The sequence below is a fragment of the Tenrec ecaudatus genome, chromosome 5 (assembly GCF_050624435.1).
Source record: "Tenrec ecaudatus isolate mTenEca1 chromosome 5, mTenEca1.hap1, whole genome shotgun sequence".
Lineage (NCBI taxonomy): Eukaryota > Metazoa > Chordata > Mammalia > Afrosoricida > Tenrecidae > Tenrec > Tenrec ecaudatus.
In genome coordinates, this window is record NC_134534.1 from 178,095,100 (window position 1) to 178,116,416 (window position 21,317).

Consider the following 21,317-nt stretch of genomic DNA (forward strand, 5'->3'; position numbering starts at 1 on the left):
CCTTTCTCTTTGTTTTTAACTTTAGAATTCCAATCACCAGTAACTATCAATGCATCTTGACCGCATGTTTGATCCGTTTCTTCATCACAAGCTTTTGTGGTTGGTGGATACAGTTGAATAATAGTTGTATTGAATGGATTTCCCGGAAGAAGGATTGATATACTCTGATCACAGATAGCATTGTACTTCACGATGAATTTAGCAAGATCCTTTCTGACAATGAATGCCTCACCATTCCTCTTGATGGTGTTATTCCTGTCATAATAAATCATATGATTTCCTGGTTTAAAATGTCCCAAACCAGTCCATTCTGCTCACTAGTGCCTAGGACATGGATCTTCAAACATTCCATTTCATTTTTGACCACTTCCAATTTTCCTAAATTCATACTTTGCACAGTCCCAGTTCCCATGGCTAGGAGATTTTGCAGCTGTTTCTCTTTTCGGTGAGTCACGACCCATCAGCAAATGAAGATCCTGGAGGCTTCCCTCCCACAGACTGTCCGACTGCCATCCCCAGGGCTGACTCCCCACCAGGAAATCAGCTCCTCTTTGGTCACATTTCAAGTGCCCTCGGACCTGAGGGCACCTGAGGAGCCCGCAGCCCAATAATGTTCTGCTTCCTTTGTTGGGCTTTCCGTATTTGAGCGTGCTCTGAAGCTCTGCCTAAGGTTTTCTTCCTCCGAAGTGCGGAGCCAAGTCCTCCTTGGTTATCTGTTCTTAGTCTGGAAGCTCCGCCGAACCCTATTCGCTTCTGGTGACCCTGCCGGCCACCCAGGTGACAGAGCTGCCAGCCTCACAGCAACCCACAGCTGCCACAGTGCATCAAAGGGACAGGCACGGGGTGGGAATTAATCCCAGGGAAAGCAAGTGTAGGGAGAGCAGAGCCTGAGGTGGAGGGAAGGTGAAGGGTGGCGCTTATAGTTAGAGCGTTGACTCAATGTGTTCAGATCATGAGTATGTGTCTAATCCATTTAATGTTCCTCCCTCATTAATTCCATGATGCTCTGGGGAAAAAATTCTGTGACGTTGTGTGTAATGAGGTGTAATGGGGTGGTTTCCCTATCACTTCCAGCTCTCAGCATCTATGCAGGTAGCCAGAGAGACAAATGATTATTTTTAAACATTTTATTTGGGACTCATACAACTCATCACAATCCATACATACATCACTTGTGTAAAGCACATCTGTGCATCCTTTGCCCTCATCATTTTCAAAGAGAGACAAATTAAACAGATCTGCAGGATATCAGGTGTGAAAGACATTAGGACAATCACGATGACATTTTTGGGGTGTTTTTTTAATTTTAGAAAGTGACAGTGTTAAGTAAACACAATCCCAACCTGCCTTGTTTGCCAACCCTGGAGGACGTGTGTCGTTTGTTGCAGACAAGTTCTCAGGAGTGCGTGTCGTTGCATGGAGGACAAAGTGAAGACCCTGGTGCCATGTTCAAGCTTGCTGCTACGAGGACTCCATTGTCACAGCCACTGTGTGCTTTGAGTGCTTTCCCACCTCGGTGCGCCCCTCGCCGCACGCCATCAGACAAGATTTCACTGTGACCATGCAGTTCCCGTGGACTCATTTTTCAGAAGCGGATTGCCAGGCCTTGAATGCACTGCAAGTTCTGCTTCAGCCAGATCTCCCTGGTATTTGAAATGCCAGTGGCAAAGCGTCCAGCAGCAAAACCACACCGAACTCACCACAGTATAGCAAACTGACCTATCGAGTAAATATTAATTTTCATGAGCTCGCTCATTAAAAAAAATACAGGTGACAAAACACGTGGATGAGGTTCCTCGCTACTTCAGGGGAACCCCTGAGTGATTAAAGTATCTGGACACCTCATTAGCCCAGTGTGTCTCTCCAGCTCTGGGTCCTCTCTCCTGGGCATTCTGATTAAACAGTTTCCCACCAGATTTGACTCCTAGATATAGAGGTGAATTTGCTGTGAAATTAATGATGCTTGAGCTATAGGGTCTCTCATGTGCACTGATTCCTCCCCAGACCCTGAGCAGCCTTAAAAAGTGTTCCGGCCCGTTTTTGTTTTTCGTGGTGTTGTTTGGCTGACTTATTTTCACCATAATCAGTGCAGACCACTGTCTCGTTCCACTCCAATACTCACCCTATGTTACCCCCACCCCCACCCCCGCTGAATGGTGTTGGAGGGCCATGGGCCTTTTGGAGATCTGGCTAAGGGAGAGTTGAGTTAGGGGTAAATTTAGTTTGGGTTTTGGGGTTACATATACATAGACTGTGGTTTCTTCTGAGCACAGCTAAATCAATACGAGTACAGGAATATGCCTACCACTTGCTGTGGAAATTCTCCAAGATTAGGACACAAACTGGCTAAGTAAGGGCCTCTAGACCCCTGGTGGCATAGTGGTTACTGGCTGGGCTGCGAACTGCATGGTCATCAGTTCAAAACCACCAGCTACTCCATGGGAGAAAGATAGGATTTCTACACCCATAAAGAGTTACAGCCTCTGAAGCTCATAGGGGGCAGGTCTATGTGTCCTATAGGGTTATGATGAGTTGGCATCGACTTTATGGCAATGAATGAGAAAGAGGTACAGTCTCAAAAACCCCCAAGGGTAGTTCTACCCTATCCTATAGGGTCACGATTGGACAGTGCCCAGTGGGAGAAATCCACTTTGAAATGGACAGTCATAAACTAATCTGTGGTAAATTCCTTCAAACCCTATTCTTGTAAACTTGGAAGTGAAAATGGTACTTTTAATCACTGTTGAACCAAAATGGTCTGTTAGATTTATACTTGAGAGTGCAATGTATACAAAGGTTCTCAAATAATTCTTGGGAAAATTCCATGATCTTTTAAGTTCATTTTTAATTACTTTTAAAGTCCCTCATTCATAAGCACATCACACATTTTTCCCCTTTCTTTTTTAATTAAAAGCACACTACATAGTGGTGATCAGAATCTCTGATCATCATGGAGCTACATCGAGAGAGAGGGAACACATTTCTTTTTGTCTTTAATTAAATACTTTTATTGGGGGCTCTTACATCTCTTATCACAATCCATACATTTATCCAGTGTGTCAAGCACATTTGCACATATGCTGCCATCATTTTCAAAGCATTCTCTTCCCACTTGAGCCCCTGATACCAGCTCCCTATTTCTTCCCCTGCCTTCCCTCACTCATAAAGCCTTGATAAGTTACAGATTATTATTTTCATATTTAAATCATCCTCCATCGCCCCTCACCCAGTTTTCCATTGTTCGTCCCTCTGAGAGGGGGTTATAGGTTGATCCTTGTGATCAATTTCCCCTTTCTCCCACCCTCCACTAATCCTCCTGCTATTTCTACTCTCACTGTTGGTCCTGGGTGGTGGGGTATCTATCCTGGATTCCCTGTATTGCAGGCTCTTATCTGTAGCAGTGTGCATGTTCTGGTCTCATTCGATTTGTAAGGTAGAACTGAGGTCATGATAGGGGGGAAGGAAGCACTAAATAACTAGAGGAAAGTTGTGTGTTTTCATCAGTGCTATCTCTGACTGACTCTTTCTTCCCTGAGACCCCTCTGTAGGGGATGTCCAGTTGCCTACAGATGGGCACTGGATATCCACTCCACCCCCACCCCACCCACACACACACACACATATTCACCTTGGGTATGACTTTGTTCTGGGTCTTAGATGGCAGGTACCTGATCCCATCGACACCTCATGATCACACAGGCTGGTGTGCTTCTTCCATGTGGGCTTTGTTGCTTCTCAGCTAGATAGTCGCTTGTTTATTTTCAAGTCTTTAAGACCTCAGGCGCTATTTATTCTGATAGTTGGGCACCATCGACCTTCTTCCCCACATTTACTTATGCACCCATTTTGTCTTCAGCGATTGTGTTGGGTAGGTAAGCATCACAGAATGTTGGATTGTTATAACAAAATGTTCTTGTGTTGAGGGAGTACTTAAGTTGAGGCCCAATGTCTATCTTCAACTTTAATTAAAAATACAGATATGAGTACATAGTTCTATTCCTCTCTCTCTCTCTCTATATATATATATATATATAATTTCTATAAATGTCCTTTGCCTCCTGGTTCTTTCCTCTATTTCCTTTTACTTTCCTCTTGTCCCATCATGTTCGACCTTCATTCGGGTTTAGTAATTCCTTGCTGCTACATTGCCCTTGATTAAGCATCCAACGTCCTTCTCTCCATTGATTTTAGTTCATTTGTTGTTCCCTTGTTCCTGAGTAGGTTCCCCGCACCCCTTCCTTTCTCATATCTCCCCTTCTCCCGTATCCCCTGGAACCATTGGTCCCATTCTTTTCATCTCCGAATTATTTATCCCGCCTAGTTTATATACATAGACATGCAGGTACATTAATAAGCACAAAAACCCGGCAAAGCCAAATAAAACAACAAAGGAAGTCAAGACCAACAAAATAATAATAATAACAACAACAACAGCAACAACAAAAAGAAAGCCACTGACAAAAGTGGAAAGGCCTATAAATAGTTCAGGTCTGTTTGTTGGCCTTTATACGCGTTTCCAGTTGAGCCTGATAGGGTGCCACACTCTGTCTCCAAAGTCTATTTTTGGAATTCCCCAGGGATTTCATCACTTTGCTCCCCTTGCTGCTCTGTTGCATGCCCTAGTGTTTCGCCCCAGTGTGATGGGGTCAGATTGTGCACAATTCCTGCACTGTGTCTCCAGTACTGTCCCCGAAGTTCTATGGTTTAGTGAGGGATGTCGTGTCTTGTGGTGTGGTCGGCCATATGGTTCTCTGTGGGCATTGTCTGCTCCGAGCAGGAATATCGCCATCAGGGCTTGGTGGGCCAAGATGTCCTCCCCTCTCTCTCCATCACTTTTTATTTCTCCTGTGTGCTCTAATCAGGCGCACCCCTCTCCCCAAGCTGTAACCCCAGTGCTGTCCTCTGAAGTGCATTCTTCTGAAGGAGGGGGTTGTCCACCTAGTCGGGATCAGAGCCAGGCCCGCAGGCCTCTCTATTGGTTCCCTGGTATATGCCAGTATGTGTGTTCATGTCTTGGTGCGTCGGGTTGAAGCCTGGTCTCTCTCTGAGGGAACACGTTTCTGACAGTTCACGTAGGAAAGAGGTTTGTCCCGAGTTGGAAACAATCCTAAAAATTTATATGAGGAGGAAGATGGAGCTTTTCTAAAAATAAAACAAAAACTGCTTTGTGATCAATTTTACAAGAGGTAATAATTGATCTCTCCTCGCTAGAGAAAATATTACACAATTTTTTTTCATGAAGAGATGTTCAAATGTACGCAGCTAAAAAGGTAGTGGAAACAGTGCCCTAACTCGTATTGCTGCCAAGCAGTCCATGGGACAGAACAGAGCCGTCCTGCCGCGTTTCCAGGGCTGTAATCTCAACGGAAGCCGACTGCCACATCTTTCTCCCACGGAGCAAATCAATGTTCTCCAGCACTTAACCACGTGCCACTAAAACCGAACAAACTCACTGCTGTCGAGTCGATTCCGACTTAAAGTGACACCGTAGGTCAGAATAGAACGGCACCAAGAGTTTCTGAAGCTGCCAAGTTGTAGGGGAGCAGAGGCCTCACCTTCTCCCAAGGAGCAGCTGGTGGTTTCAAACTCCTGACCTTGGTGCTAGCCGCAGAACTAGTATCCAGTAAGCCACTGGGTCGCCAGAGTTCCTGAGAGTGCCCGCAGGGTCATAAACGTGAGTCATCCCAAGCCAAACTCACTGCCACAGAGTACGTTCTGACACGTGAGTGGCAGCAAGTGATCAATAAAAGTGTGTCCCTTTCCTGATGGTGATGCTGGTGGTGTGAATTTCCCCAACTTGTCGGTTGTTGTGATTTCTTTTCTCAATTGAAAAAAAATTTATTTTTGTATTTATTTTTTTCCCTATTTCTAAGATAATATTACCTTTCTCACTTTATTTTGATATTTTGCATTCTTGTCTCCCTGGGTGATGTGAACAGTTAAGCATTCAGCTACGAACAGAAAGCTTGGTGGTGTGAATCCACCCAGAGGCTCTGTGTGATCTGCTGTGGGGAGATCCCCCAGGGAAGCTCTGAGGAGCACACGACTCTACTCTGATGCTCACGGGGTCACTCGGGGGCCACTGGCTGCTGATATTGTTGTTGATGTTGTTTATTTTACTTAAAGAAGACTCCAACCTTGTCTGAACCACAGTCCTTACAAAATCCAGGTCTTTCCCTGCCTGCATACTTCACGGGAGCCCTGGTGGTGTCATGGGCTGCTGCTAACCATGAGGTCGGCAGTTTGAAAACTACCAAGGGAAAAAGATGAGACTTTCAACTCCGGTAAAGAGTGTCGGTCCAGAATGAGTTAGTCTCAGAAGGATCAGACTTTCTGCTCCCCACGAGGGCACCTCTACCCTGTCCTATAGGGCTACCATTGGAGATCAAGGGGCAGGAGGAGGACACCATAACCGTAGCTCTGCTGTGTGTTTGGGAAAGTCGTCTGACCATTGGGTGGCACAAGAATTGGAGGAAGTGGAATTGAGTAGAGAGAGAAGCAGCCAAGAGGCTATTTCAGGGAAACGGCCTGAATGAAGATGTGAGAAGCAGAAACATCGTGACCAAATCTCGAGGATGCGACAATGTGATGGCTGGCTGCAGGGAGAAACGGAGAGGATTAAAGAAAAGAAGACGTCAGATCTGGGGGCATCCTGTGTTAAGCATTGGGTTGCCAACGGAGAGGTCAGTAGTACGAAACCACCAGTCACTCCGAGGGATAAAGATGAGGCTTTTTACGCTCATAAAGAGGTTCCGTCTCAGAAATGCAGAAGGGCAGTTCTACTCTGTCCTGTAGGATCACTGTGAATTGGAATCGAGTGGTTTGGTTTTTTTGGAGTTCAAGCCTGGAGCCTGGCTGACTGGCGTTTGGGGGCATGGTGGGAAAGTTGAGAGCAACATGAGTTTTTGCTGGGGGTGAGATAGACCACAGGAAGCCTGGCACCCTCTGGCTCTCTGTAATGAAGACAGGGGTGCAGATGGACAGGGTCTGAAGCAGGCTGTGGCACTGAGCCTCCTTTGTCGATGCCCAGGGATCACCAGAAACACGTGGTTGGCACTGGGCTTCTGAGCAGACAACACCTGACTCTACCTGAGCCGGGCATCTGAGAAAGCATGGAATGGGTTCGACAAGCTGCCAAGACAGCTCGGAGAACGGCCAAGCCAGAAGAAAACCGGCACTGCCAGAAGCAGGTGGCGGCCGTGCCAAGTGCCGAGGGAAGCTGTGTGTGTGGGCCAAATGGCTTTCTAATTACATTGCTCGCTAGACGAGACAAAACCGTGTCTCCGGAGAAGCACCTATGCAGAGTCAGGGTAGGTCTTGAGGAGGTCAGGCCTGTGGAGATGGGAGCATGGAGTCCTGTTTCAGGATTCGTGAACATTCCCCCGGCTTGTGTGGGAAGGGCCTGGCCATGACTCAGTGGAACATTCATGGACACGGCTCAAAGAATCAAACGTGTTTCAATATCCAGTCGGTGAAAGAAAATGTACCATTTCTCCATGAACGCCTCCCATTTCACTCTGAGATTTAATATACTACCCTGCTGGAGAGATAACGTAAAGGTTGGTGGGTTTGTTGTTATTGTTCTGACGGGGGTTTGGTACCTCTCTCTTCTTGGAAACATTCTACCCACTGCTCTACATGCTGAGACAATTTCGCTGCAAAGGGAGCCGCCTGCTAATTTGGCACATTTATGTTCGAGAAGGAGGCCGTTTGCTCACTGGCTGCATACTTGCTTGCTGAGACGCGAGCATTAAAGGCGTGGAAGATATTGAAAATGCTATTTTGATATTTTATGCCCTTTCTTGGGAACCGATTTTAGAAGCAGGAGCAGTAAGAGAAATAGCTCTGAGTTGGAAAGATAAAGATAATGCTACCATCCGAGCTTGTTGCTTTCCCAGGCAGGGAGAGACTGCCATGAAATACATTCATAGGAGATTCAGTCATGAATCCGATTCATGGAATAACAGTCCCTATTTCTGCTCTATGTTAAGTGATTTCCAAGACATAACATCGCCCAAGAACTAAAGGACTACATCCAACTAAGATCATAAACATAGCTAGGGAACTATTTTCAACGGAAGGCACGGGCCTGTCCTAGCATTTGTCAGAATAAACACTGACGGTGCAAACAAATAGTGCTTATGCAGTGACTGCTCATAATATTTTAGATACAATGGATGCCGGGAATTCCGGGAGTTCCTGGCAACCCTTCTAATGGTGGCTCACGTGGACGCATCAACCCACTGGAAGCCAGTCTGTTCAACCAGTTACCGACTAACCCAAACCAAGTCCATTCCAGGTATCTCCATAGTAGCCTTCCCTTGTATTTGTGCACCATGTGTTTCTGCCAGCTGCAATTTTTGGCAAAATGGGTAAGTAGCAATTATGAGAGAAGTCAGTGCTGGGTCCCTATGCTTCTTCCCCACCCGAGCTGTCAAAGAGAAGAGAGAGAAGTGGGGAGGAGAGCTCCCCGGGATTAAATTCCCCAAGGAGAGCGAGCAATAAGGGAAAGAGGGAGGGACGTCTCTCCACCACGTCAATTCTGACGGAGTAGAACGAGCTTGGGCTTTCCTAGATTGTGAATCTTTTTCTTTTTAATAGATGATGACTTTAATTTTAATAAGATAGGCAAGCTTAGAGAGATGCTTATACATAAAAAAAAGAACTGATTACAAGAATCTATGTATAGCCTCCTCCCTGGGGGATGGACAGTAGAGAAGAGGGCGGGGGGAGACGTTGGACAGTGTAACATATGACAAAATAATAATCATTTATGAACTATGAAGGGTTCATGAGGGACGGGGAGGGGAGAAATGAGCAGCTGATATTAAGGGCTCAAGTAGAAGGCAAATGTTTTGAGAATGATGATGGCAACAAATGTACATATGTGCTTGACACAATGGATGGATGTATGGATTGTGATAAGAATTGTATGAGCCCCCAATAAAATGATTTATTAAAAACTCTAAAGAAGTTTAAATAAATGTGTTTGTGTTTACATCAATTTCATTTTCTTTATTTAGTCATCATGTACTAGCTTCATTGAATTTTTTTAAATTTAAGATAAAACTCTAAACCTGTAGGAGAGAGTTAAATCGAATTCAACAGTAGATGCGTAGAATTGGACCTCCCCAGGAAGTCAGCCCACTCCCATTTCTGCTGAGGTGGGGCTCTGCTCAGATCAGTGAAAGCCGGCTCTGGGCGCCATTGACCTTGTTGCTCCCAGGAGCGAAGCCTCCGTTAGACATGCTGGGAAGGAGAAGGCAGCGTCCCCTCTCCCTGAGAAGGCCTGGCAGGAGGCCCCGCTCTGCACTTTGCTGATGATAAAAGAATCACCAACTGACAGACCAGGAAAACTGGAGTGTGTGAAACTGTCTCCATCTTCCTGGCATGCTCCTGGTGTTTACTCTCAGATGCCCTCTCCCCCTTCCTGATGACCCAGCGTCCTCCTGTTCTGGACTCTCCATTCCCAAACCTGTTCTCAGCTTCCTGAGCCCAGGCAAGATATGTATCCTTAATTGAATCTGGATGGAGAGTGTTCAGGGAGCACCTTTTTCAGCCAGATGCCATATTGTCCTTATCCCGATGGTAAGATTGAAGACTTTGTCTCCCTCCTGAAAGATTCCAGGCAGAACCTATGAGGAGCTGCTCTTGGGGCAGGTGGCAGCCCAGCTTTGGCCCTGTTTTATCCATAACCTGGGCCACAGATATTTGGAAATATTGGCGGCTGGCACAAACTAGGAATAGGCTGATTCTTAACGGGGGGGGGGGGGGGGGGCGGAGAATTGCCAATGAAAAGCCAGTGCCTAGGTGTGAATTTGTGTGAGTTATGGAGTTTGGAAACAGACTATGTGTTCTTCGTGAGAAACAGGAGGCAAATAGATATATCCAAAGTCACCCAAAATGGAGATGAGGACTTGTTCTCATTGTGAATCTCAGACACCTTTTAAAATAATGAGAATACAGCCTTTGATGGCTTCCTTCTTCCAGCCAGAAGTGTCTGTATCGGCCTACTTTCTCCTGCCCTAGTTGATATAACTCTTGTGCCTTTAGCCTGAGAAAGGAAATGGCCTGCTGTGCTCAGAGGTTTTCCCTGGTGACATTCATCCAGCTGGCCACAGTTGGGGCCCACACATGCAAGATTACAGAAAGGGCCAAGATCAGCAAAGATTAGATCTCCACGCAGACCCCCTCCATCCTAAGGAAAAAGAGGTCCGTACCTGCCAAGCATTTGCTTCTAATAGCTTTGACCTGAGGAATCAAACTACATCCAGGGAGGGGCCTGGCAGAACAAAGGTTTAAAAGAGAGAGAGAAGTCAAGGTCATGGCTGAAAAACTTACTGGGTACTTCTGCCAACCATACAGAAGCAGTCATGTTAGTTGCACTAGAAGGTCAAAGCACACTATAGATAAGATCCGAGTGGTTTAGATTCAAGATTGTCACTCCTGCCAGAGAGCCCCCAGGTGATCTGCAGGGACAGCTCTTATCTGCTCAGGGCCACACACTCCCAAACCTTATCTCCATTCCATTTTAATTGGTCTAAGGATAGGTCTTCTGAGTGCAAGGCTTAGGGACACAATATGACAAGGGGCCAAAAAAGCAATTCTGAAAGGAGAGAAGGAAGTCAACTTGCAGGCTGGTGTTTGATTTTTTTTTTTTTAAGTAACTGTAGAGTGGATTCCAATACAGGGAAATGTCATGTGTACCAGAGTACAATTGTGCTCCAGAGGGGTTTGCATGGCTGAAGTTTGGGGAAGCAGTTGACCAGACCTCTTTCTGAGATACTTCTAAATGGCTGGACTCGAACCCACAGCGTTTTGCTTAACAGCCAAGCTCATTTGCCATTCGTGCCACCCATGGATTTCCGCTGCTTGGTCAAATGCCTGCCCTAAATGCATGCGGCGCCCTGAAACTGGATTGCTTGATCTTCTTACAATGCAAATGTAGCCACGATGAGGAGAGGCTCCTCTGATATCCACTCAGGCTCCCTGGAATCCCCTCGCCCAGAGATGGACAGTGACACCCAAACTCAGTGATTTCCTCTTGGCATCTCACCATGGCCTCTGCTTCAGGGAACGTGTGTCCCCGTCTTGTTTCTGAGAACGTGTGTTCCGCCTGTCTTCAGAAAAGAGGCTCGTTTTGCTGGGCTGGGCAGGTGTGAAATGATTCCTACTCATTTCGATTCCTGGACTGTGCTTCCGGGATCTGATTGTTAGAGAGCAGGTGAAGGGCCTTCTCTGACCTGGGACATTCAGGCTGCTCGGTTCCCTTGCTGACACTTCTCAACGCTTTCTCTGATTGGACAGTCCCTCCGCTGAAGGTTCTAGAAGCTGCCGGCATGCTTTCTGCTTTCGCTTTCTTAGTCTCCAAAGCGATGTCCTCCGGCCATTCTCTACCTTTCAGAGCCTTTGTGTGAACACTAAAAGCCCCGCCTTATCTCTGCTTAGGTCCCTGGGTGGCACCAAGCGTCTATTTTCAGCTGTTCCCCCAAGGGTGGCAGTTCAGACCCACCTGTGGGTCGGTGCTGAGAAAGGCGGGCCTGTGAGGCTTTGCTCCTGTAAGGATCAGTTTCCAAAGCCCCAGGGAGTGGAGCCCAGTTCGGCTCCGCCTTGCGTGGGGCACCGATGCGATGGCAGCATTCTTGTGGTTTGGTTTTGGGTTGTCTTTGGTACTGCAGCCAGTGTTCGCCAGGAGGAAACCAGGACTGAGGAAGTCGGAGGCGTTGAAGATGATGTTCGAATTTTCACCACAGCTGGTTTTTGCATCCGAGTTCCCCTGGGAGGGCAGTCCACATTAACGGTTCACTTGAGCCATTTCCATGCCTGTGGCAGTGGCCCTCTCCCCTTGCCGTGACATACGGGGCTCCGCTCCTGCACCAAATTGCAGGGGACGGTTCGTCTGCATACTTCCAATTAGAGGGGCACATTAAAGCGCGCAGGGATCCAAGGCTGGGCCCGCACGCACGGGGGAACAGCTGACTCGGCCTTTAGGATGGGAGCTGCGTGAGGCAGAGCGGCTCTGACACCCGGCCAAGGTGTGAGGAGACCGAGTGGCACTCATAAAATATGTATAAATCATTCTAAAGTGCTTAGAAAGTTTAAGTGGAGCATCTCTCTTCTGCAAGCGTACAAGGGATCCGAATTTCAAAAGCCTGCCCGTCCCAGAGGGGTGGGGTTTGCGCGCTGCTGAGCAACACTGGTATATCCTGGAAAGGGGGAGGAAGCCTAATGAGCTTGGCCTTCCCTCTGTCTGGAGCCACCATCCAGGGCCCAGCGGGGCTGGCACTCACTTCCTCGGTGAGTTCGGTTTCCCTGGAACTCCCAGGCAAGCAGAAAACTCCGGAAACTGAAACCAGGACACCAACAGAGTTCCCAGAGGACATGGGACCACCCGGAACCTTCCTGAAACCAATGACAACTGACAGGATCGCTTCCACTCAGCAGGAAGGAAAAACAGTCGTTGGCGAGGGAGCATTTCTGAGGTTGGGGAATGTGTTTCACTCGACAACGGAGAACATTTGGGCTCCAGCACTTTTGTTTTTTGGTTTTGAATTTGGCTTGGGGCCAAGAAGAGGTATGCTTGGTTTTGTTTTCTCTGTATGGGGAGAGTACAAGGGGCAGAGGGCTGGCCTGACCACTCCCAGTCAGGCAAGGGACAGCCTCCTGGACCTCTGTTCCCTGCTCTCTCCCAAAGACTTCTGGAGGCTCCTGTCCCTTCCACTCTGTAACCGCTACACGCAGACAGCCGCGTAGGAAATGTTTACAACAGGGCTGTCCCTCCAAAAGTTCATTCACACAGACGTTTGGTGGCAGGGAATTTCAATTTAGGTCGTCAAGTTTCACTGTTTTTCTCAAGTGGATCAAAAGTCCTGACTTCCTTTGTTTCTAATTAAAGACAGATGGGCAGAGACTGGGCCTCGGCTTCATTCTGCCTCCGTGTAAAAGAGTGTGGCCTAATGGCAACCCAATTTGCCTGTCACCAGGTTGCTGGGCAGTCTTAAACCGGTCACCTAATCACTCTGCAACCTGAGAGGGCTATGCCCCGTGTTTATTGGTGCCCTGTGCCATTTCACTGTTTGGTGATATCACGCGGTCATAAAAATGCTTCGGAAGCAAAGCACTGGGGTTGTCAAAATGTCCATCCATCACCATAAGTAAATTTATTCCATAACACTTTGAGTCTTTAGAACTCACTGGAAGCACTGCCGGACGCCCCTTTGAAATAACAAGAAGCAGGATCAAATGGTGGGTTAACTGCCCCCTGGGAGCAACTGCTCGTTTCAGCTGCAGGGATGCAAGCATGTGCAGAGAGCATGTACTAGTGACGCCTATCTCTGCCACAGGAAGACGCCACTTTGGCTAGAAGGGCACCTTTCCCCCGACAGGCACATCTTCAGAAGTCATTGACTTTTACACAATTATAATGAATGCCAGGCCAATCGTTCCAAATGAATCTGGCCGTCCAACGACTCCGAAGACTTTTCCAGTCCATTGCTTGTCTTGTCAATGCTGATGACGGTGTGAGGAAAGCGCCCTTCGGGGATGCCAGTGGGTCATGCCCTCGGCTGCTGACCCAACGGTGGGAGGAGCTCTGAGTCCACCTGGAGGAGTTCCGTGGGTGATGCTTACTCATCGGCCGCTGACCATAAGGGCAGCAATACGAAGCCACCAGCTGCCCCTCAGGCAAACAATGAGACTTTCTACCCTTCTGAAGGATTACAGTCTCCCCCACCCCCAGGGGGGGACAGTTCTACCTTGTTCTGTAGGGTCCTTAGGAGTCGGAAGGGACTTGGTGGCAGTGAGTTTTGAGTGAGAGAAGCCGGTCTTCTTCTGAAAAATCAGTCATTGGAAACCCAATCAGAGGCGCTCACACGCACAACTGGGCCACCAGAAGACTGAGGTCTCTGAGGACAACTAGCTTGGGTTTGTTCTTTCAGTTGCAGAGGAGACGCCAACACTTACTTATACGATGCCAGGGGTGGCTGCGTTACCAGAGATCCACCCAGACCTGTGGCTTAGGGGTTCTCTCCCTCCCCCCAGCTTAGAGAAGGAAACGAGGGTCAAAGAGATCCCACCATTTGTCCAGAGGCTTATAATGGATACGACTGGAATCCGAACCCTGGCAGCATGGCTTCCGAGAGACACTGATGCTCTCCTGCTGGGCTGATGGAGGAGCCGCGCCTAAGTAAGACTTCCATCCTCATCTCCCGTTCGTGGTGCCTGGAATATGGTAAGCACTCAGGAAATGTGCACCCCCTCCCCATCCCGTTCCATCAGTTTGACTTGGGCTATACAGGAGAGACCAGACCTGGAAGTGCCTCTTCTCGCGGTCTGGAAAGGGAAAGAGAACACTGGACTTGAGAACCTCTCTCTTTGAAGAAGTTGTTTGAGGAATTCAAAGAGCAGAGCACGTCCTAGTTGTGAGTAGATGAGCCCCCAGAGGTTGACGTTGGCCCTTGGTGCCACCAGTGGGGTGACTCATGGTGTCATCACAAATTAGGTGACTTTAAAATCACCAGCAGCAAGAAGATCACTTGTAGCACACGCAGATGAAATCAGGCTATTCAAGTATCAATGCCACTGGGTAACAAGGACCACTCTGATAGGAGCCTATGAAAAGTCACGGTCATGGAGTTGGGGCCAACTCATAAAGACCCTACAGGACAGGGTAGAGCTGCCCATGGTAGGCTCCAGGGTCTGTAACTCTTTACAAGAGTGATAGGTACCATCTTGCTTCTGCAGAGTGGCTGGTACTTTTGAACTGCTGACCTTGCAGTTAGCAAGGGCTCCTTGTTGGTGGTGTTCGTTGACATCCAGCCAATTCATCCCCATAATGACCTCATGCACACCAGAAAGAAGCACTGCCTGGCCCTCCACCATCCTCACAATGGTTTCTCTGTTGGAGCCCATTGTGGCAGTCCCCCTGTCAGTCTGTCTACCTGAGGGCCTTCCTCTTCCTCACTGCCCCTCTACTTTACCAAACATGATGTCTGTCCCCAGGGGCTGGTCTCTCCTGGCTCCTTAAAAGGTTGAAAAATAAATTCGTGTAGTTTTAGCCTTGTCGTTATATTGATCTATGTAAGCTGGGCTTACAAAAAAAATTGTTATTACTAAAACTACAGAAATATTTTTTATTTTAAAATACGAAATTTCTGCAGAAATACTGCACCCCTTCTGACAGGGACATCCGTGTGACCTGGAACCCCCCCCCCCCCCCATGATGTCAGTGACCACTTAGGCGCAATACTGGTCAGAATCCACTAAACCTCTCATCACCCTGCGGGTGACTCACAGAAATGTGCTCAGAGGTTCTCATGTTCAACACATTCCGAAAGCAGCCCGTCCACCATGCTATCGTAAGTCCTTGAAGTAGATCCCTGGGGATCCATAAGGTGACTGTGCTGTTATAGCATCTGGGTGTGGTCTTTCTGTTTTGTTTTGTTCTTTTCTGGAAGGAGTTTGGAAGTAACAGGAAGCAACTTTCCCACACTAGCTTAAGATTGAAACCTATTCTAATTCCAGCCCCTTGGACCAGGGTGCCCTGAGGTGGGGACCTAAGCCAGGACTGACTGGCTTAGTTGGAAGGTCAGGAGACCATGGCATGGCAAGTCCAGTAAGGGGTTCAGACTGGGGATGATCGAGTGGCCAGGTTCCTCTGGGTTCTGTCTGATAACTCCCGAACCCACACCTGCAGCGCATGTGGCTTCCTCACAGTAAATACTGTGTTTTTAGCGACCTTGTTACCGTCCGGGGAAACTCAGAAGACCGTAGAAACCAGGAGCGTGGAATTCCTGGGGGGACAACCCAACCTCAGTTTCCATTGAAGGTGACTAAAGCAGAGGGTTCTCTCTCTCTTCCTCTTCTCTCTCTCTCTCTCTCTCTCTCTCTTCCTCTTCTCTCTCTCTCTCTCTCTGTCTCTGTCTCTCTCTCTCTCTCTCTCTCTCTCTCTCTCTCTCTCTCTCTCTCTCTCTCTCTCTCTCTCGCTCTCTCTCTCCTTTTGTTTTCTTAAACTAGCTAGCACCATTTGAAAAATCCTGAGGAGGATTTTTTGCTCCTGTGCTTCCTGGCCCTCCAGGCACCACACAGCCCCTCCACCACATCCTGCCTCCCCCTTCCTCCGCTCCTTTCCCAGCTCAAGAATCCAAGATGTGAAGTCTCTCACGACCCTGTGGCTTGGCAGGGAGGAAGCCTGAACTTGATACAGCTGGCGTTCCTGTGGCCTGGTGAGAGCATTTATCCCTGAGTCTGGGCTTCTTTGCTTACCTTATTTTTAGACTGTGCTGCAAGGCACAGACATGCGTCTCCTAAGAGGCTGGTCCAAGCCGGGGCCTGGACGGTTGGTTGTGCCGGGGTGCCTGCGGCACACCTGAGTGAGGGGCCCGGCAACAGTTAGCTGTGGTTTGCTTTCAAGTCAAAAGCGAGAGAAGTAAACACCTTTCACCAACTCCCAACCCCCCTCTCCCGCCCCCTTGAAATAAAGCCTCAGCACCCACCTTAGTGACAAGCTGTGGATCCTGGCTAATCCCCAGGGCTCTGGGAAGCTGATCCCAGAGAAGGAGAAGCCTCACAGGAAGGGCAGGCTCAGTATGCAGAACCTGCAACAGAATTACAGAGCCATCTGAGGTCAGGCAGAGGTAAGTAGGGGATGGGGGGAGGGAATGTGGAGACACACTTTCAGCCTTATCCATGTCACAACTTCTCCATCCTGCTCCCTCACTGGGTACCCTGGAAGAAGGTAGCCCTTCCCCCTGACCCCTCCACTCTCACGCTAGTCTCCGTGCTCCTGTACAAACAGCTTCCGACCTCCACCGTATCCTTCAAACTCAGCTCAAACGCCACGGCGGCCCTCATCTTGCTCGCTCCACTCATAGACGGCTACTGCACTCAGCAAGAGGACAATGTCTTCTCCATGTCAGTGACAGGTAGTACAGGAGTGCGTTTGGGTACAGGGTGTAGGGAGCATGGTGGGAAATGGGGCAGGAGGCGTACTTGGGGGCCAGCTTACAAAGAGGCATAGGTGAGTCCACCTAACAGGTGTTCAGGAAAAGGCAACTGAATGAATCAACAAGTGACGTGAAACTCAGAAGACCCTAACGGTCCTTCAGGGCACAGTTGAGTTCATGTGAACCTCGACGGTATCGCTAATCTAACAAAACAAAGCAGCCGACCTCACTGCCATCGAGCGCATGCCACCTCATAAGGTGCTCTGGTGGCGTCGTGGTTATGCACTGGCCTGCTCACCACAAGGTCCATGGTTTAAAACCACCAACTGCAAGGTCAGCAGTTTGAAACCCTCTGCTGTTCCCAAGGAGAAAGATGGGGCTTTCTACTTTCTAAAGAGATAGCGTCCCGGCAACTCACAGGGGCGGATCCACCCTGTCCTGTGGAGGTGCTGAGCATAGCTCAGTGTGAAATCTCCAGAATGAGGCAGTTACGCAGCAGGCTTGTGTTCTTGAAGAAGCACACAGTGAAGAAACCCCCATGGGGTGGAAAGAGGTCTGATGTGTGCATGTTCCAATGACTTCGAGATAAGATGCGGTTCTTGTGAAGGAAGACCCCAAACCAAACAAACCCACCCACCCCAAGGTCTCAGAAACGAAGCTTAGGAATCAGTAGATGGGCTGGGCTGGGGAAAGCAGCCAAGTCCCAGCCCTGCTTTTACCTGTGTCCTGTGCAGCTTGCTGGTTTAAGGAAGGCTTGATGAATTGACTCTGTTTATTCAATAGACAGGTTCAGCCAAATGTTGATGTGTGCAAAAGCAAACCCGGGCTAAGACACTAAGCAGCTCTTCCCAGGCTGGTCTCCAAGCATGGCCTTCTGAAGGCCAAACGTCACATCCAAAATAACCAGGCTTGACACCAGTCATAACATCATCAAAAAGAGGCAGTGCTCACAAACCAGCAATGGCCTTCGCACGAGGCGAACCGCTGCCAGTCACTCCAACATGATATTTAGGCGATGCTCCCAAGATCGTGTTGACCGAGCTCATCACCGTGACGTCACGGCTGCTCTGGGAAAGGGCAGAGTCGGACGGAGCTGGCCTGGGAGCAGCTCCCTCGGAGAGCTTGCGGGAGAAGCAGGCACAGACTGAGCCCGGCGGTCTGTCCGAGGTCTGCGTTCCACTTTCTGGTCAGCCTGTCACCCACTTGGCCACGCCCTCTCCCACAGCTGTGGGTCCTCAATTGAAAGAGCTTGCCCCACCTCTCACCCTCCAACCGGAACTTTCTCTCTTATCAGCCCAGATGGCTCATTGGCCTGCCAACCAGTAGGTGGGCAGTTCAGGTCCACCCGTCACTCCTGGGGAGAGATGAAGTTGTGTGTTATACCCAGAAGCCCTATATCGGGGTGCTATGGGTCAGAACCCATAGCATAGTGAGTTTGATCTGGTTCTCTGCTCAGAGAGAAGGTCCTTGCATGGCACAACTCATTAGTGCTCAGCTGCCTCCCTAAGGTTGGATGTTCGAACTCACTCCGCAGCACGGGGAAGGAACCTCGAGCAATCTGCTCTGGAGAGATGTAGCGGAGCACCCTCTGCGCGGCAGTTCTCTGTTCCACGCGGGGTGGCCATGAACGTGTTTGCTTTCTTTGTGGTCCGAGTCCAGTTCTGTCACACTGAGTTCTTCTTGCTGCCCAGCCTCGTGGGACTAGGGCAGCCGCCCTCTCTTACCCGCACCTTGCTTTGGGAGTGGATGCGCTTCTAAGCACTGCTTCTCAGACTGCTCAGTCCAGTCCACGCAGGCCAGTCCACGGCGTACTCGACCGCGCCAGGACTCGACATAATCGGATCTCAAAGCGAAATGTCGAGACAGTTTTGCATCAGAGCTCGAACGAAACATAGGAATCAAATTGGACGCACGTGATTTTGGTAAACAAAAGCAGTCCGTGTTTCCGGCACTCGGAGTTAGTTGGCGTTGTTGGTACGCGTTGTTTAAACCTTTTGCGGCTGTGTTCCAAGCGCTTTGCTGTAATTTTCTTAGTTTTTGTGGCTTTTGGTATTGTTTTTAGTTTAAAAACATGAAACCTAAGAGTTATTTAAAAAAAAAAAAGAATTATCATGGTAAGGAACTGGTTAACCGTGTTATCAATATTGTTTATGATAATTTAGTAAACCCTTTTAGAAAAACAGTTAAGGAAATGCCAATAACAGACCACATTAGACAGATTAAAAAAAAAATTTAAGAGAAAGCCAGCCAGGTCCTAGTGGAAAAAAGGCAAAGGAGGGGTAAAACACAAAAGATCTCCTAGTTGATTTTAAGGAAGGAGATTCCCTTCCAAACAAGGACTCTCTCTTCCTATCCCCTCTCCATCTGTGTCCACAGATCACAGATCCTCATCAGTCTCAGGTATGCGCCATACTGTAGTTGTTCAAAACTTTTTAAATGTTGTGTTTCTTATTTAAATTATATTATTTAACTCTGAACTGATTTGCTTTGAAATTTCTATGTAATGCTTTGTATAAAAAGGGAAGGTTAGGGTAACAACTTGGTGGTCACGAACGGCTTACTCCACTTTCGGTTATTTCTTATGGGAAAAATTAATTCGGAACTCAACTGCATCACATCTCCACGCTCCTTCTACAATGGGTTCCTGTTGAGATCTGGGGCTCTGCTGTAAATGCAAAGCCAGCATCAGAAGGTAGGGGCAAACAAACTCACAAGCCAAACCTAGAGCCCAAGTAACCAGGTCATCTCAGCTCAAAGGGACCCAAGACAGGCCAGGACAAAGCCCAGCCAAGATGAATATGTCAGCAGCAGGCCTGGCCTGTGCCTGGGAACATCCCCTAGAAACAGGAACTTAGAGCAGTGTGGCCTCCATTCCTGCTGGCCCAGGACAGGCACTAGCAGGCTGCAGGTGACACTCTGGTTGGGTGAAGAGAGTCTCATGGCTCTTCTGCCTCTCAGACAGAACTGTTCTACAGCGTCCTGGGACAATCAATCACTAGACTGATGAGCCAAAAGGGTTTTCCAAATGTACCTGCCAGGGTCTTTCCTTGGACCGACAGAATTTCAACCTTAGATGAGTTTGGGGGTGAGACGGGCAGGCAGATATGATTTTCAAATGCCCCCAGGTGATTTTGAGGTAGCAACACTGACACACCTTGCCCTGGGAACAGGTACCGCCTTGAGTGTGCAATCTTGAAGCCAGAGACCGTACCTTTTCACCTCACACGTAGCACAGTTCCTAGGCAAACCAGGTGCCACCAAGTCAATTTGGGCTCGTGGGGATTCCACATGAGTCTGAGTAGAATCTGTGCCATGGGGTCTCCAAATAGAATCTGTGCCATGGGGTCTCCAAGACTGGCTCATTCTAAGGTCAATCACCAGGCCTTTCTTCTGCGATGCCCCTGGGTGAACCCAACCCCCCAAGCTGTGTATTGGCAGCTGAGCTATCAGCTGTGTGAACTACTCAGGGTGTCTCCTTCCCATACACCCCAGCGCTAGAACAGGCATTTTTTGACGGATGGAGTGAATGAACGAATAAGCGAGGGGATGAACAAAGACTTCCGGTGACGGAGAGATTTGTTGATTATGTCAGCAGGTATTGGCAAAGGCAGGATTTCGCCCGATGGATTGTTGTCCTCAGCAGTAAACCAGCCTTCCAGTTAACCATTCATAACAACAGCTAAGCATGCCAACAGTCACGTGCATCTCATCAGCTCGTGTGGCGCGCGGCAGTAGATGGTGTGAGGGAACTCAATGAGGATTTCCATCACCCTTGAGATGAGATTGAAGTGAAAGAAGCCATGGAAACTCAGCTCATCATTAATTATGGAATCGCAGGCTTAATTCTGGCAAAGGGGGCTCATAATAATACATCAAAAGCCCAGAATGGAATCCCACAAGTGTCTGACAAGCAGAACATAAGGATGATGGAGTGCTTTACCCATCAGTTTGACCACAAGGCAACTCTGGTGAGTCATGATTTCAGGGCCGGGGAAGGATTTTTCATGATCCTCCCTTCTTCTACAGTGAGTCTATGGGGACCTGGGCCACTTGATGGATGGGAGTCTGTTTGTGAATTCAGGATGGCATGCTGTCTTTGCAAATCTGACCCAGCGTATAGCACGCCATGCAAATGAGTGTGGGCCTTGGGCCAGGACAAAATTAATTCAGACTTACAAGCAATCAAGTAAAAGGTGTCAAAGGGCATTAAAGAAAGAAGGAAGGATGGCTAGGAGCAGTGACGCTCAATTTTTCACATTTCTCTAGCTCACTGCTAGAGAATCTCCTTTTGTCTCTAGGAAATCCATGCATGTAAGAAGAGCTGGTGGAAATCTTTCTAACATTTAGGGGGTGGAAAGATGTCCACAGTGAAGT

The 21,317-nt window shown here is 48.4% G+C and overlaps 1 long non-coding RNA gene across 2 annotated transcripts in view; it reads left to right on the top strand.

The window, feature by feature from the left end:
- LOC142448420 (uncharacterized) overlaps positions 1 to 21,317 on the top strand; it is a 298,254-nt gene that overhangs the window by 158,758 nt on the left and 118,179 nt on the right. The window contains exon 4 of one of the 2 annotated variants that reach the window (XR_012784523.1): positions 1,389 to 8,603. The exons of the other annotated variant lie outside the window; for it this stretch is intronic. This is a non-coding gene — a long non-coding RNA (uncharacterized LOC142448420). Of the gene's footprint in view, positions 1 to 1,388; positions 8,604 to 21,317 lie in introns of those variants that run through there. 2 annotated transcript variants of the gene reach the window in all.